Here is a 6,699-nt window from a genome sequence, read left to right on the forward strand (position 1 = left end):
CTATGGGGTTTTGGTCACTTGGAGGTTGCTAGGTAGTTTTGGGTGGCTACTAGGGTGCTGCTAGTGTGTTTTGGGTTGCTTGGAGGTTGCTACCTTGCTGAAAAATCCAGCATAAACCAGCATGGATTCCAAGATGGTCCAAGCTGATTTATGCTGGTTAGTGCTGGTATAGTGCTGGTCAGGCCTGTTTATGCTGGTATAGTCCTTTTTTGTTTGGTCTATTTTATAAGGTTGAACCATGATTTATTGAATTATATGATCAGTAACAGGGGTTTTGAGAAGAGCTCTTTCAATGATTGTTAATAACAACTTGATAATAAAAGTTCAAAACTTAAAATAATATAAAAAATAAAATAAAATAACTCTGTTTTTGCAGTTGTTTAATCATCCCCTGGTGAGATACTGATTTAATCTAAGGCTGTGTTGCTGCAAGTTGATGTGTTTCTGCTCACCTATTCACTTTTTTTCTGTTATTGCTTTTGTTCTTATTCTCAGTGATTATGCTTATTAATGGTAGGTGTCATTACTAATGCTCAGGTATCGTAGGGTGAATCAGTCTCCTTTATTTCACTAACTATAACAGGACCAGGACCATGTGAAAACTGAGCAGTGTTTGTTTAACACTAGGGATTCTACTGTGTAAACATGTAAACATGTAACCAGCAAACAATTTATTAAAACTAATTTGGAAGATTGTCTTGGTCTTTAACTATAAACACAAACCAGTTTCAAAAGAAACATGTTATGTAACACAGACACAAGTTTTGTTGTGGTCTTGCTGGGCTCATACCATCACCCAAAATACAACAAATGCTGGTCCACCAGCACACCAGCATCCCCAGCTGGTCCACCAGCACACCTGCTTACCGTGCTGGGCACCAGCAAACCAGCATCCAAAGATGGATTCCAGCACCCCAGATGGATTCCAATCAGCATCCCATGATGGGATCCAGCAAACCAGCAATCAGCATCCCGTGCTGGGCACCAGCAAACCAGCAATCAGCATCCTGTGCTGGGCACCAGCAAACCAGCAATCAGCATCCCGTGCTGTGCACCTGCAAACCAGCAATCAGCATCCCATGCTGGGCACCAGCAAACCAGCAATCAGCATTCCATGCTGGGGATCAGCAAACCAGCAATCAGCATCCCGTGCTGGGCACCAGCAAACCAGCAATCAGCATTCCATGCTGGGAATCAGCAAACCAGCAATCAGCATCCCATGCTGGGGATCAGCAAACCAGCAATCAGCATCCCATGATGGGATTCAGCAAACCAGCAATCAGCATCCCATACTGGGATCCAGCAAACCAGCATCCCATGCTGGTCCGAGCATGCAAAACACACCGTATGCTGGTGACCAGCAATGCTGGTGACCAGCAATGCTTTTTTTTTTAAGCAGGGTAGTGTTTTCTAGGGGGATGCTTGGTGATTCCTATGGTGTTGTGGCTTGCTAGGAGGCTGTTTGGGAGTTGTGGGTGGCTGCCAGAGTGCTATTAGGGTGTGTGGGTTACTGGGAGGTTGTTAGGGTGTTTTTGGTTGTCAAGAGATTGCTAGGGTGATATAAATTAGTTGGAAGCTGCTAGGAAGTTTTAGGTGGCTGCCAGAGTGTTGCTAGGAGGTTATTAGGATATTTTGGGTTGTTAGGAGGTTGCTACAATGTTTTGGGATGCTAGGTGGTTGCTAGTGTGTTTTAGGTTGCTTGGAAGGTTACTACGGAGTTTTGGGCAGTTTTAGGTGGCTGCCAGAGTGTTGCTATTGGGTTTTTTTTGGGTTGTTTGGAGGTTGCTAAGGAGTTTTTAGTGATGGCCAAAATGTAATTAGGAGGTTGCTAAGATTTTTGGGGTTACTGGGAGGTTGCCAGGGTCTTTTTGGTGGCTGTCAGGTTGTTGCCAGGATGTTTTGGGTTGTTAAGAGTTTTCTAGGGTTTTTTTGTTGTTGTTGTTGCTTGGAGATTCCTAGGGTGTTGTGGGTTGTTGGAAGGCTGCTGGGGCGTTTTGGGTGGCTGTCAGAGTGTTGACAGGAAATTGCTACACTGTTTTGAGTTGCTAGGTGGTTGCTAGTGTGTTTTAGGTTGTTTGGTGGTTACTAGGGAGTTTTGGGCAGCTGCCAGAGTGTTGCTAGGATGGTTTGGGTAGCAAAGAGGTTGCTAGGTGTTTTAGGTTGTTTAAAAGCTGCTATAGCGTTGTGGGTGGCTGCCAGAGTGTTGCTAAGGGGCTGCTATAATATTTTGGGTTGCTAGGAGGTCGCTAGGGAGTTTTGGGTGACTGCCAGAGTGTCAACAGAAGGTTTGCTAGGGTGTTTGGGGTTACTAATGAGTTGCTAATTTGTTTTAAGTTGCTTGCATGTTTGTAGGGAGTATTGGTGTTGTTTGGGGGTTGGTAATGGGTTGCTATGGTGTTTCTTGGAGCCTGCTAGGGAGTTTTTGATGGCTGCCAGAATTGATATGGAATTTTTTTAGCTATGCAGATACTAGAATGTACTGAATGTCTTGGCAAATGCGTAGCAACCACCGGCAACAAATTACAACAGCCTAGCATTGTGAAAGTGAGTTTTGAAGCACTCTGTTGTTCTCAAATATTCAGCTAACATTTATTGTGTTACCTGGCTGATTTCATGGAAACAGGGATAATGAGTGTGTTAAAGTGAATGGCACATTTATCAAACATGGTGAAAATCCTGTTGAGTCACTGTATTTGTCAGTGATGTGATTATGAGTCACTGTGACTCACGAGGCAGCACAGATTGATCACATGATCAGAGCTAAAGAGCTGCTGTTTGAAGGGAAACAGATAAGCAACATGTGTCTGTGTCATTCATTTATCTGCTGTTCTGCAAAACTTCATCTGAACTACAGCTGACCTTTAAACCAAAGGCATTTCAGAGCCTGCAGGAAAGAAAACTCATAAACAACATTTCTGTAACTCTGTAACTAAGGATTCCTGCCTCTCAGATGTTTCTTCTGGCTGAGACTCTCATCTGACTCTCATCTTTAGAGTTTTACAAGAGATCTTATCAGTGTCTCAAACTTTAATCAGATTTTCCAAGTAGTCAGAAGTCAGAGATCTCATTATGAGCTCAAACATTTCTCATCAAATGATCTGAGCTGCTCTCCCTGTTCAGTTTACAGCTCTTACTGGATGACATCTAATTCTCATTTGTCATCATGATTTCTCAAGAATATTACAAGAAACATCTGCAATAAAGTTTGCTGAGACAGTGTGTCATATCAATCCCACACTCCCATTTTTACCACCATTATTCTAACATATGTGAACAATCTGAATAAAACTCAACTCAAACTCAGCTGCCTGTAATTGGTGAGTAATCTTGAAGTCTTTGAAATAATTCATGTGTTTGATTAGCGTTGAAACTAAAATCTCCAGGACAGTTGACCATCAATGATCTTTTAGTATTACATTTATATCTATCAATATTTTAAATTTTTTCCCTCTAGTTTACATTTTAGTAATTTATTCATTTTTATTTCCACAGTGTGGTTAGGAGGTTGTTAGGGTCTTTTGGAGTCTGCTAGGGCTTTTTAAAGGATTAGTACGAAACACTAATTAACAACCCACAACACCCTAGCAACCACCAAAACACCCTAGCAACTACGAAGCTACCTAAAACACCCTAGCAACCTCCTAGCAACATTCTGGCAACCACCCAAAACAGCCTAGCAACCTACTAGAAACCCAAAACACTCAATCAATTCCTTAGCAACAGTTTGACAACCACCAAAAACACCTTAGAAACTGCTTAGCTACCCAAAATACCAGCAACCTCCTAGCAATTCAAAACATCTTAGCAACTTCCTAGCAATCCAAAACTCTCTATCAATTTCTTAGCAACAGTTTTGAAACCACCAAAAACACCATAACAACTACTTAGCAACCCAAAACACCCTAACAACCTCCTACACTAAGAAATGCTGGGTTAAAAACAACCCAACTTGGGATATTTGGCAACCCAGTGCTGGGTGAATATTGGACAGAACACATGCTGGGTTATTTTGACCCAGTTGGTTGCGTTAAATATTTTTACAAACATGCTGGGTTATTATATTTAATTCAACTATTGTTTAAAAATGATTATATTGCTGGCATAAAATGGACTGGAAATTATAAAAACATACACAGAATTACTAGAGGCAACAGCAATAATCAAACGATGAACATTTATTATTAAGCAAGAACACATGGACAAAATACAAGACATTTTTAACAAGCATTAAAGACATTAAAATGTAACATTTAAAAGTAGCATTTTAATGTTAGTGTATTCAATCGTTCTCTGCAATCGCTTTTTATCGAACTAGCGCTAATTTTACTAGCGCCGGTGTGTTGCTGAAATCTGAGCCGGTGAAGAGCTGCTGTTTGGCGGGTGACTGCGAACTTAAGACCGCGCCCATTTCCCATTTAACTCATAGCTGAAAGATGCCGTGACTGATTCCAAAACCTGCCCATAAACAAACAGTACTGGCGTTAGAGAACATTTTAATATCAAACTAAATTAAACTCAGCACAGTAACGAATAAAATTCGCGTTTCTATCCAGCGAAACAACCACTGCTGACACAGCTGACTGACATCTCGTCCTTATGTTAACGCATTGCATAAAATAATACAATTTACTACACAGTAAAGACTTTATAAATCAAATAAAATGTATACAAACCTTTATTACGCTGAAGAAGTGCATCAAATTGCATCAACCCAACTGTTTTTATCAGAAACTGGCTTAACCCAGCGGTTGGGTACATTTAAATAACCCAGCGTTAAATGACCCAGCGGATGAGTAACAAAAAAACAACCCAGCACCTGGTTAAAAAAATAAATAAATAAATAAATAACTCAGTAAAATGACCCAACAAATTTAACCCAGCATTTGGGTTAAAAAAATAACACAGCATTTTTTAGTGTCTCAATTCAAAACACTCTAGCAACCTCTTAGCAATACTTTGGCAACCAACAAAAACAGCCTAGCAATTTTCGTTTGTTGGCAAACATTTTTGTTTTAGCTTCATTTTAATAAATTATGAAATATAGTAATAATTTTAGTTTTAGTAATATCAGTAAATTTTGACCTTGTGGGGTTTTTGGTCCCCTGCATGAGATAAAAAGATTATATATATATATATATATATATATATATATATGTATATAATATATATTTTAAAATCTTAAAATGCAGGACAGAAAATACAGTTTAGACAGTATAAAAACCATTAAAGGAGAAGTCCACTTCCAAAACAAAGATTCACATACAATGTACTCACCCCCTTGTCATCCAAGTCTTTCTTTCTTCAGTCTGTAAAGAAATTATGTTTTTTGAGGAAAACATTTCAGCATTTTTCTGCATATAATGGACTGATATGTTGCCCCGATTTTGAACTTTCAAAATGCAGTTTAAATGTGGCTTCAAATGATCCCAGCTGAGAAAGAAGGATCTTATCTAGCAAAATGATTGGTTATTTTCATAAAAATAATAAAATGTATATGATGTGTCTTGTCTTACTCTGCCTGGACTGTTTTTGTTCCTGTTCATGACAGTTAGGGTATGTCGAAAAACTCCCATCTCATGTTCTCCCTCAACTTCAAAATCATCCTATATCACTGTTTTGCCTTTTTTGTTAAGGGTGTTTGATCTTCTTTGCATGTTCACTTTGCAAAGACTGGATTGGTACTTCTGCAGCGATGTAGGATGATTTTGAAATTATTTCTGAAGTTGAAGGAGAAAATACAATTGGAGTTTTTTCGACATACCCTAACTGTCTTGAGCCAGAATACTGTCTTGAGTTCAGGGAGAGAAAGGCAAGACTAGCATTTGAGATTAAAAAGTATTTAAATTGTATTTTTTTTATGAAAATAACCGATCATTACGCTAGATAAGACCCTTCTTCCTCAGCTGGGATCATTTTGAGCTGCATTTAAACTGCATTTTGGAAGTTCAAAATCTGGGCACCATACCAGTCCATTGTATGGAGAAAAATGCTGAAATGTTTTCCTCATAAAAATAATTTCTTTACAACTGAAGGAAAAAAGACATGAACATCTTGGATCTTTGTCTACAGAATGCCCATGTAACATGGAAACCCAACATTGTGTGTGTTTTTTTTTTTTTTTTTTTTTGGTCTCTCTTGCTTTCTTGTATGAAAGCTCTTCACACAGTGTGTAAAAGGTGTAAAAGGCTCTTCCTGGAGTTTCTCTGAGCAGATATGGGAGTTTTACACACTGAATTTGAAAAACCCTGTTGTGGTAAAATGGGGAAAGAATGTGGTGTGGATAAAGTGCAGCTCTGTTTCCACTTGAATATGTGAGCAGTAGGTGGTAAGATCTGTCTGTCTGTCTGTCTGTCTGATGCTGCAGGCCGTTTCTACATCTGTGTAAACACACACACACACGGGGCTTTAGATGACATTTGTCCTGCTGAGTTCCATTTATTTACTCCATTCTTGTTTTATCTGTCTTTCTAACTCTGATCTTATCACACAGCCCTAGATAATGACGTTTTCTCAGTTCCTTTGTAAAGTTTGATTAGGTCAGAGGCTGAATATCTCTGGTTCGCTGTAGATTATCCCACACGGACATAGACTGCACATGAACACGATGATAAAATGACTCATTTAATAGAGATTTAATTATATCAAGCTTGCAGTAAACAGTGTTTCATAACATTGTAACTGTCAGGCAAAAAAAATGTT

The sequence above is a fragment of the Labeo rohita genome, chromosome 3 (assembly GCF_022985175.1).
Source record: "Labeo rohita strain BAU-BD-2019 chromosome 3, IGBB_LRoh.1.0, whole genome shotgun sequence".
Classification (NCBI taxonomy): Eukaryota; Metazoa; Chordata; class Actinopteri; order Cypriniformes; family Cyprinidae; genus Labeo; species Labeo rohita.